The sequence below is a fragment of the Saccopteryx bilineata genome, chromosome 1 (genome assembly GCF_036850765.1).
Source record: "Saccopteryx bilineata isolate mSacBil1 chromosome 1, mSacBil1_pri_phased_curated, whole genome shotgun sequence".
NCBI lineage: Eukaryota > Metazoa > Chordata > Mammalia > Chiroptera > Emballonuridae > Saccopteryx > Saccopteryx bilineata.
This window is the reverse complement of record NC_089490.1, coordinates 38,257,224-38,269,495: the sequence shown is the minus strand read 5'-3', so window position 1 is coordinate 38,269,495 and position 12,272 is coordinate 38,257,224. Positions and strand designations below refer to the sequence as shown.

The window sequence follows — 12,272 nt, the reverse complement described above, 5'->3', positions numbered from 1 at the left end:
CCCTGATGATTAGTGATGTCAATCACCTTTTCATGTATCTGTAGGGCATTTGTATGTCACCTTTGGAAAAATGTCTGTTCAGGCCCTCTTCCCACTTTTAAAATTAGGTTATTACTTTTTTTAGCTATTGAGTTATATGAGTTCTTTGTATAATTTGAATATTGACCCTTATCAGATGGTGTTTTGCAAATATTTTTTCTCATACCAAAAGTTGTCTTTTTGTTTTGTTAATGGTTCCTTTGTGGAGCAAATGCTTTGTACAATAGTTTGATATAGTACCACTTGTTTATTTTTGCTTATGTTGGCTTTGCTTTTGATGTTAAATCCAAAATATTACTACCAAGACAATGTCAAGGGGCTTACCTCTATGTTTTCCTCTAGGAGCTTTATGATTTCATATCTTATATTGATGTCCTTAATCCATTTTGAGTTTGTTTTGGTGTGTGGTATAAGATGGTGGATTTGATTTTTGATCTAGATAATTTTTAGCTGTCCGACCTTGGCCAAATTACTCAATTTTTCTGTATCTAATATTTATTATGTTTACAGTGAGAATTTATTTATTAAATAAAATAATTATGTTATTTTTTATGAAATATATCTATTAGTTAATTTTATTGTGCCTTTAGAAAATGTACCTTGGAAGTATATCTCCTACAAAATATTCATATTAATATATTTGTTCTTTATATTTTAGAAGACTTATTTAATATTCTAATTCTAGATATATCGAGTATGCAAAAATTTTTATCATAAACCACAAGTAGATCCTAGATTGTTAGCTGAAGGGCACCAAAAAACAAAACAAAACAAAAAAACTAGGTTATAAACACTTTGGAAATAAGCCTACAGAAAGTGCCACCAGCAAGATTGCCAGTTTGTAATAGCTCAAAATTTAGTTTTTATACGGCAAAATTAAAATAAATGGTCTATCATATTAATGAATAGCTCCCATTTTAATAAGGACAATGTGATACTGCATAACACATAAACCCCTCTAGGTTAAGTTTTCATATCTGGCATCTGACTTGTCTATATATCTACCTCTTATTTTGGATTTTATAGTCTACATCATTTATATTCAATGCTGGCATTAGTATCCTCATAATTTTTTTTTACCTAAAGATGAATTTATAATGAATAGAATTTTAATTTTTCTAAAAGAGGTATACATATGAACATAGATATTTTTTAAAATAATTATGTAGCTTGTTGAATATAAATTGTTTATATAAATGTTTAAAATGTGGTGATTTAAAGATTCATAAAATGCAAGTTAATAAGAAGAAAATATTTACATGAATAAGGTAATAATGTCATATGGCTAGATAGGCTATGGCTTAAAATGTATTCCATCAAATATTATTTTTAAGCTTTAGCTAGTGACTAAGATTGAGACGTGGAAAGTTATTTCTAAAAGATGTTGACATTTATCTAAGAAAACTCTTTAAAATGTTTGATTGCTGCAAACACTGACAATTAGTATAACTTTTGTAATGAACTTTCATATGGATTTTATATTTTCAAATGGCATACTAGTTGTAAAATGATACATGCTGCTTATTAGAAAAGATAAATGATATAATAAGATGAATCTTAATAAAGAACAATCCCAACACACAAAGATTACCACGACTCATGTTTGGTCATAACTTTTCCAGATCTATATTTTTAGTATTGTATTTATGTCTCTATATTTCTCCAGTTGTACATAGATAGATCATTGGTGCATTGCTTACTTCTGTAATCCTTTTTCTATTCATGAATTCAGTGATATATAATATTCAAAATAAACACGAGACATTCAGAATTGTGAAAAATCTGATATTTCAGCCTATTTGCAAACGTACAAGTTAGACAGCCACAATTTTTATATTTACTGGCAGAATACAAGAGACAACTGAGTCAGAGACAAGAATTTGTCTGATGGCACAACAGGTATCATGAGTGCCATGTATGTGGAGGTTCTCCTGCTCTCTCCGTGCAGGGCAATGCAGAATGAACCCGGTGGATGCTGTGCGTGCAGGGGGTCTGCAGCACAGTGGGGAAAATCCAAGTTTTGGCAATCTCAACTTGTTATAAGGGAGCTGCTAGCAAACCTGTCCAACTTTTGCCCTAAATGGAGATATTAGACAGTACTCTTATAACCCCCATCCTGGTCAACAAAAATTTGCCCTTTGACCCTGGAAGGAGGCAAACATTGTTTAAAAGCCAGTCCAGAACAAAAGCTGTCGAGGTCTCTGACATTGTGGAAACATGGAAGACTGTCTTTCAGCACAAGGATGTAGTTTTAGCAAACCTTAGCAGATCAGACACCCTTCCCCAGAAATTTAGAATAGGGAGTATTAAATTGTTCTAATCTGACATGTTTAATGAAATGCATAAGCAAAATTGGGGGAATGAATTTGTCTACATTTTGCTTTATATAGTATAATAAGCCAAACATTAAAATAAGTTGTCTGTGTATAGATTTTCTTGTGTTTCAGTGTTATATACAATACTGCCAAATGCAGGTACATTTTTGTACACACAACAATTACTTAATACGACATTTCTAGACTTTCAGGCTCTACAAGCTATGAGACTACCCATTTTTCTAAGTCCACAATCATTCTGCTCAGATCTCCTGTTTATGTACGTTTATTTGACTTGCTGAGAACTAATCATGTGTTAAATAGTAGTACCTTCTCCGTTGTGTCTCTGTGAGCTCCTCCTTGTTTTCCCAGGTATTTCTCTTTGCACATTTCTATTTCCTATAACTTCATACGTTAAAGTTTATGAAAACCTTTATTGTGGTTTACATACTCCTATTCGTTGTAGCCTCCCTACCTGATTTTCGTAGCTAATTTAACTTCACATTCTCTTGTTTTTGTTAGAGGATATTTAAGCTGTTTTAACAAAAAGATCTCAAAATAATTTGTTCTAAATAATATAGATCATTATATCTCTCCCATATAAATTTCATCTCTGTTTTCCATTTGGTATGAGGTTTCCTTTATCTAACCTGGTGACAATTTTGCTGGATTTTGTCTTTTGTTGTTGTTTTTTGTTTTGTTTTCAAGGCCTGCAATGTCATTGTATCTTTTCAAATTAAAAGAAAAAAATTTAATTCAATTTTTGTTGTTTTTTTCTTCTCCTTCATAAAAATATATATTTTTTAATTCACTTGAGATTTTAGAAGGGCAATAAAATAGTTTTATCTCCTATTATATAACTCATATAATGTTTTTTATACATATTGGATACAATGTGTTTTTAACAAAATTATTATTTTTAATCATCTTTGCATCTGATGTTTTCTCCCCTTTTGCTATTTCTGAAAAAAAAATGTTAGCAGAATACTTTAAAACTTTCTTACCCTTTAGCAGGGAAGAATTGGGAGAAAATAATGCTAGTTGAAAGGACAGGCATACATGGGATTAAATAGACTATTTATCCATTAAAACATACCAAATTATGAGAAAGTTCCAAAGATAGATGATGAATACTTGAGTCTGATATCATTTGAAATGTGTCACTCTATTGAAATATGTTACCTGATTTTAATTCAAAAAGCCAGATATACCATATTTTTCTTCTCATAAATGTGTGTCATCTATAAATGAAAAGTGGACTTATTTTTGGTATCTTGCCCATTCTAGCAGGAATGCTGTGTTAAAGGAGAGAACATCGTTTTGGAAGTTTAACAGGTAGTCTTTCTTACTGTCACCGTTAACTCTAGCGGAGTCGTGGGTTACAGATTTTGCGCCCTTGTGCAGTTCAAATGTCCTTTACTCTTTCCTCTCCTAGAGAGTGATATTTTTTGGACTCCTCAAAAGTCTACTTTACTAATTTTTATCATTTTGGTCAGCTTTTATTTCTAAAAACTAATATGCACTCCCACTGACTTTCTGAAAGTTGGTGCATGAAATAAATTCAGGCATTTTTATCATCATGTAAGATTACAATGAGCTTTCTCTAGTTGATAATGATCCATATAATATAGCTAAATGTTATTTTATGAATATCTTTGTTGAATTAAACTATAGTGCCAGAATAATTAGTCTTGGAAGGCCAAATTCTTAATATGTTAAAAATAAATTAAAATATTTATTTTCAATGTGTGAATTTTATTCTGCATAATAAATGAGAAACAGATGACAATGAATTGACTCCGTTTAAATTAAAATTTTGATAACCACAAACCATAATCAAAATTGTCTAAAAATATTCACTATTAAAATTTGGTGTTTAATAGTTTTATCAAAGGTGTGTGTTGGGAGATATCTCTTTAAGAAACTCTCAGAAATTTTGCACATCTTACTTACAGAAACACTGACTACCCTTGTCTTCTCTAGGATGTTTATATAACAAAGAGCTTTGAAAGTTAGAGATAGTGTCTTTCTTAGGAGCAGAGAATAAGTTTCTTTACTTTCCAGTAAAAATAAGGAAAATGCCACCTTGATGTGATAAAAATCCCTATAAAAAATTGAATTTCCAAGCTCTGGATTCCTTGGCTGTAATGTGAATCCATTTAATGAGCTCCATCTACCCGAATCATTTTAAATTTCCCTAGACTTTGACACATGAAACAAAAATATGAAACTCATACGGCCTGCTGAGCTATTATTATTGTCAGATTCTTCTTCTCCCGCCTTGTCTCTGTATTCTGCCATCATTCATCAAACTTGGTATGGTAGCTGTGAACAGACCAAAATTTCAGAGCCTTTGTAACTCTTGAAAGTGTGAAAAAAAACCCAGTTTAATTGAGGAGCCCTGAGGAGCCACTGAGCCATTTCATCCGCAGGTGTTGTAAGGTACCAAAAACTACAGAATTAATATTAATATTTTAAGAGGCTTGAAGAGCATTTTATTAATTTGGGTTAAGGTGTGCAGAGAAATTGTGAGAATAGTCTCTGTACTGTGTGATTGGCATAACCAGGATGGCCCTTGGCATTGTATTGTAAATGCAAAGGGGAAGAAAACATGGATTCCCAGATATTCCACCACACCTGTGGGAAAAGGGGTGAATAGCTAGCCAGGTGCAGGGAGAGAAAAGCCAAAGTAAACCTTTTCTTATAGCAGTGAGCCATTTGCGGGCATTTGTCCCCACGGACACTACCTCTCCTATGTAAATGCATGTGGTTAACACATGTGACTCTGGACAGAGAGATGGCAGATAAACACTAGAAAATATAGGAATGCCTTTTAATATGTAAAGAGACATCTTTCTACCATTTTGTTGGCTTATAAATTTTGTTTTCTACAAAATGATGTATGGCTTGCAAATTGAACATGATCCTATCATGTTAAAGGACATATGACTATAACCAATAGTGGTAAAGGGCTCCTAATTACAATTTTTGCTTCTGTACTTCCCACTTACAAAACTATAAAAACTAGGTAGAACAAAGGGCCAGCGCGCTCTCCCTCAGACTTCTGTCAGAGTTGCTGCCGCTTGGCCAAGCTAGACAATAAAGCTTTGATGTGTAATCGGACGGACTTTGTTCATGTCTTCAATGTTTCAGGTCCCTCCGGATTAGGCTTAACATAATCAGAGTATTATTTCATTACATATTTCATATTCACAGATAAATTTTTTTCTCCTAATTTTATCCACTAGTAAAAATTTTATTTTCTTCAAGACTTACTTAAAACATTGATCTTGCTGTTAAGATTTTACTATATTCAGAACCACTTGTTCCCCATAGAACTGGTTAGTTACCTTTTAAATGTTTCTATACTGATGTCCTTAAATTTTTCTTCTTAACTATACTTATACTGCTCACAAAAATTAGGGGATATTTCCAAATGAATATGAACCTATAAAATATCCCCTAATTTTTGTGATCAGTATATTTGTCTGTATATACAATGCACAGTACAGAGTATAGCCATACATTCAATAAAAGTTTCCTACATAAATAAATAAATAAATAAATATGGGTATACTTTTTAACTTTTTTTTTTTTTGCATGGCCCTTGGTAGTATAAACTTGAAGAACCTCTCAGACTTTAACTGAAAAAACTTTGGAAACAGTTAATACTGTACATGAGAACACAGAGCAAGAGTTTTACTGCCTTTGAATTTATTAGTTATCTGATGATGTACACTCCACCTCCAAGATAATTTAATAAAATCTGTTCAATAATGTTGAACATATTTATGAAAGATAAATCTGTATATTTCATTTTGAGTTAGAAGAGAAAGACATTTTGTGCAGGGAAAAGATCAGACTATAATGATTTCAAATTTTTGTTGATTAATATAAATCTAAGATTTTTAATAATTACAAAGTTTGCATTCAACTCCTAAACCAATTTTTTAAAAATTGTGTTGCTTTCTACCATTTTTATTTCGGGAATATATTATTATATGTTATATGTTCCATGTATCTGTCAGACATAATTCTTTTGTTAGATATGTGTTTGGGAATATTTTCCCCATCTTTGTATTTTCTAGTCATTGTATATATAGGATATATTTTTGACACAAAGAAAAATTTAAATTTATGAATTGTCAGTTATCATAATTTTAATTTAATAAATACACTGTTCATGACATAAGAATAAGAGCCAACCATCAAGTCATGAGGATATTTTTGTGATTTTCATTACCAAATTTCTATTTAGATCTATAAAATTTTTAATTAATTCTGCAGATGGTGTGAATTAGTATTAAAGGGTTTTTTTCTTCAATGTTTCAACACGATTCAGTGACGAGTCTTTATTTTCACTGTCAAATTTCTTTGTAATCCATGAAAAAACTCAACAGATCATGGAAGTATGGATCTATTTCTGTACTCTCTATTCTGTTCCAGTGCTGTAAGCCATTCTGATTACAACATCTCGCTATCATGGTGACAATACTTTATAATAAATCTTAAAATTAGCAAACACATGTCCTCACAGTTGTCAAAATTTTTCAAAAAAACTTTACATTATTATACTTGCAGTTACTATACTTTAAAAAAAATGCTGGCCCTGGCTGGCTCCATGGAAAGAGCATCAGCCTAGTGTGCGGATGTTCCAGGTTCAATTCCCAGTCAGGGCACACATGAAAAGCAATTATCTGCTTCTCTCCCCGATCTGTCTCCCTTTCTCTCTCTCTGTCTCTGTCTCTGTCTCTGTCTCTCTCTCTCTCTTTCTATTCTCCTCCCACAGCCAGGGCCCAAATGGTTTGAGCAAGTTATCACCAGGTGCTGAGAATGGCACTACGGCCTCACCTCAGGTGCTAAAATAACTCAGTTGCCAAGCAACAGACCATCTGCCCCACATGGTCAGAACATTACTCCCTAGTGGGCTTGATGGGTGGATCCCCGTAGGGTACATGTGGGAGGCTGTCTCTGTCTCCCCGCCTCCTACCTCTCACTTAATAAATAAAAAATAAGTAAATAATTAAAATAAAAATTTTTTAAATGCTGCAATTAACAACAGGATATACTGAATATTTTATAAATTCGGGAATAATGAAATCTTAAACATTTGAAATTTTCCAATTAATTAAAACGGTAAAATTTGCTATTTATTTAGGTTTTTTAAAATTAATTTCAGCAGTTTGTTTTAGATTTCTGTAGTTTGTAGTGCAGAATTTTATAAATTTGTATTGTACAAGTATATAGATTTGGGAATAATGAAATCTTAAAACATTTGTAATCTTCCAATTAATGAAAATGGTAAAATTTTCTATTTATTTAGGTTTTTTAAAATTAATTTCAGCAATTTGTAATTTCTGTAGTTTGTAATGTAGAATTATTTTACAGTTTTTTTTAAACATATCTATTTTGTGGATTTTATAAAGTTAAAATGTATTGTTTAAATTACATTTTCAAACTTTTAATTATATATATATAAATTAAACTTAATTATGTATATGGACACTATTTCCTAAAAAATGACTAAGATCACTTATTAATTCCCATATTTGTGCTATAGATTTCATAGAGTTTTTATACATAGTTTTGTTCTCTGTAATACATATATTTTCATATTTTTTATCTAAACTTAATGTTTAAACCAGCTAAGAATTGAATAAAATATTAAATAGAAGATGAAATGTGGTCATCTTTGTCTTGTTCCAGATCTTAGGGGTTATGTTCAGTGGTGGGATTCAAATATTTTAACAACTGGTTCTCTGTCCTAATGATCATTTTAAGTATAAAAAACAATATACCGATATATTAAAAAGTATTGATAGTTTATTATTTCATGCATTTAATACTTAAATAATAATAAGAGGTAAATAAAACTATATTATAAGTATTTGAAAATATTAATGAAAAATATTAAATACAACCTAAAAAATAATAAAACTGTTATTTAACATATTTCCATATTGCTACTTGATTAACATCCTCACTTGCAACTTTTTTACCTATGGACGAAATGAACATTACTACAGGCGCTTAGAATATGCTGTTGCGCAGATGAACGTTAAAAAAGAGTAAGGTATGTCAATTTGTGATTTCCACATTGAGCAGCTGCCCAGGAGCCCACCTTAGAGCAAATCCTCATTATAAGTGCCATTTCAACAACCAATTCACTGAACTCAACAAAATATTAGGTATCAGTTTTGCCAAGCCCGTGCGGACCGGCTGAATCCCACCACTGGATAGGTTTTGAATAGTTCTCAATAAATTATACTACTACTATGTAAAACAGTATGGAAGCAACTCAAAAATTTAAAACTAGAATTACCATGCAAGACAGCAATCATACTTCTGGAATATATAAGAAATAATTGAAATCAGGTTCTTGAAGAAACATCTTCAACCACCTGTGATTATTGCAGCATTGTTCACAACAGCTAAAACAGAAAATAATCTAAATTTTCATCAACAGATGAAGTGTTAAGAAATGTTATATATGCATACAATGGAATATTATGCAACTTAAAAAAAAGAAATCTTGCCAATTGCAACAGTATGGATGAACCAGGAGAACATTATGCTAAGTGAAATAACCTAGACAAAAGAACAAATGCTACATGATACCACTAAGTTAGGAATCTAAAATGGTCAAACTTACAAAAATAGAGAGTAGAAAGGTGCTCATTGAGGCTTACTTAAAGGAAGGGGAAAGCAGTGAGATATTAGTCAAAGAATGTAAGTTTCAGGTATGCAAATGATTAGATTCTAGATATTTATTATATATTATGGTGTCTACAGTTAATACTGTAGTATTTACTTAAAATTAAGTAGTGGGGTAGATCTTATGTTCTTATCATCAAATGATAATAATTATAATGATAATATAAAGAAGATGGTAGAAAACTTGGACATGATGAGAACATTTATGGAGTACAGTGTAGTAAGAGTTTCACAGACATATGCTAATCTCTTAAAATCAACGAGATATTTACATTAATTATATACAGCCATTTGTATGTGAAGCATACTCAATAAATCCCTGTTTTTTAATTTAAAGGAAAGATACTTATTAAAAAATCCATTATTGGTTTATAAAAAATCTAATGTTATGGTCCTGGCCAGATAGCTCCGTTGATTGGAGCATCAGCCTGAAGCACAGAGGTGTCAGTTCCATTACTGATCAGGGCACATACAGGAACAGATTGATGTTCCTCTCTCTCTCTCTCTCTCCCCCCCTTCCTCTCTGAATAAAATTATTAAATAAATTTTAAAAAACTACATTTTTAAAAAATCTAATATTATTGGTTCAGTGGTAGAGTCAGGTCGCGTGTGGAAGTCCCCGGTTCAATTTCCAGTCAAGGCCCACAGGAGAAGTGACCATCTGCTTCTCCACCCTTCCCCTTCTCCTTCCTCTCTATATCCCTCTTCCCCTCCCGTAGCCGAGGCTCCATTGGAGCATAGTTGGCCCAGGTTCTTAGGATGGCTCCATGGCCTCCATCTCAGGCGCTAGGATGGCTCCTGCCACAACAGAGCCACTCCCATGTGAGCAGAGCATCGCCCCCTGGTGGACATGCCGGGTGGATCCCAGTGGGGCACGTGCAGGAATCTGTCTGACTGCCTCCCTGCTTCTAACTATGGAAAAATAAAATTTAAAAAATCTAACATTATGTATTTACTAATCACAGAGTAAGTTTTCTAAACTCTGTATATCCAATAAATTGTAAATGAGGTTGTGATTAGAAAATGAAACTAAAGTAAAAATCAGTTATAAAAAAAGTACACTAAAGAAACAATTGTGGAGATTTGAGAATGGTCAATATGTTTGCTAACATTTAAGATTTATGATACATTTTCTTAGTTATGATAATGGTCTTGAAATGTAGAATATTCTGATTTTTAGGAGATATATCTGAAATTTTTATGGATAAAATGTCATAATGTCTGAACTTACTTTGAAAAAGCTCAAAAAACATGTATTCACACATGAACATATGTGCACAAAAGCATATAGCAAAATGTTAATTATTGAATCTTATGAGTATACTGGCATTCATTCTATCTTTTTCAACTTTTCTATATATTGGGAGTTATTCATAATGAAAATTATTAAAAATTTTAAAAATAAGTTATATTAAAAATGATGTCAAAATATAGATAAAAATAAACCTTCATTTCTTATTTACTTAAAATGTGTGAATACACACAGACAAAAACACACACATATAATTTAATTCTCTTAACATAAATAAATGTGCTGTATTGTTATTTCCATTTTAGAAGTAAGAAAACTGATGCATTAAGTAGTTTAGTACTTTTCTAAAATAAAAGATCATATGAATGGTAAGAACCTTATTCGAATAAGTTGAGGAATTTGTAATTAATTTCACAAGCAATGGGGTTCTGCAAACGATCTAATCGTCAGAATATTATTAGAGTCTCAGTTTAGGAGGATTTACTTTGCTACAGCATTTAGTAAGAATTGAATTCAGGGAAGATAGCAGTAAAATACTTAGATAATAATCTAGTGGCTATGTCCTGATACACATAAATAAAGGTTTCCAGCATGGGAGTGTAACGGTGAAGGTAAGAAGCCTAAGACATTTGGAATGTAGACTATATATATCTTGTGATTTAGGTTTGAAGTCAAATGAGTCAAAAAGTGTAGAAAGTTTAAATCCACATTACATAAAAAAGTAGTGTTGTCACTTTTTAAGGACTCATTATTTTTAAGGATATTTTTGGGAAGAAAAGATGAAAATTATTTTAGGACATGTTGATTTTGACATATGTGGGTTATAACAAATTTGAGCATGTTTACAGATTAGGACTAGAGTGTCATCAACAGAGAAAATAATTGAAGCTCTAAAAATGAAGAAATCCCCATGATAAAGCATATAGAGAAATGACATTTGGGGAAAGGCTTTTAAGTACAAAATCAGAAAAATTTCTATGAGGTAGATACACACACCCCTTAGATCTTTATCTTTAATTATCTCTCTGTGTGTGTATATACAATTCTATATATGTGTGTGTATATAATAGTATCTCAATGTGTGTGTGTGTGTCTGTCCGCATGTGTGCCAGAAATGAGAGAGACAACAGATAATAGGAAATAATTTTAAGGCAGTCTCTATGCAGACAAGAGAAATAAATAACAAAAACTTTCTATTTCTTAGGTAATTAAGTATTTTTGCATATTAATAATAATAGTACATAGGAGACCAGGAATTTGAGATAAAAAGTGGCTTCCATCCCTACAAGGTGTTAAACCTTCTTCTGCTTCAAGAAACTCCATGAACTGATAGGGTCACTAGCTGACTTGAGAGGACTTTCATTTTCTTGACAGTAATTGTGCTTTCTCTGTATAAGCAAGAGCTTAAACATATTAAATAAGTCTTAAATGCCTTCCCATCACATAGAAAAGGACACACTTTGCCAAATTGAAATATTAGGGGGAAAAAAAGTTGCAAAGAAATAGGGACATTTTGTCTTCTCAGAGCACCTCCTGAACAATTCCGTACATGATGTATCCGCTGCCCTCTGCTGGAAAGGTCAGACCTCCCAAGGATATTTGTACTGCTGCTCCCCTTTGCCAATAAAAAGATGGAGAAATTCGTGATACCAATGAGAATAGATTTTAAATATTTATTGAAGTTCATAGGCCTCTATGCAACTTTTATAGGACATTTCTCTGTATCACTAGTCAAAAATGTCATCGGTATTTATCTTGATAATTTTTTTGGTCTTTGAAATGTATGGGCTTACTCATTGTTTTTCTATTATTTCTCAACATATTTAAGTACTTAAATTACAGCAAGATATGGAACGTATATTCATTACTTAATTTGCACACTAATTATATTAAAAACAAACGTATCTACTAGGATAAAGCACAGGTCTCTGTTCAGCTATTTTATTATTTAT

The 12,272-nt window shown here is 31.7% G+C and overlaps 1 protein-coding gene across 1 annotated transcript in view; it reads left to right on the top strand.

Moving 5' to 3' along the window:
• LOC136319194 (protein eyes shut homolog) overlaps nt 1-12,272 on the top strand; it is a 557,987-nt gene that overhangs the window by 206,613 nt on the left and 339,102 nt on the right. The window lies entirely within an intron of this gene.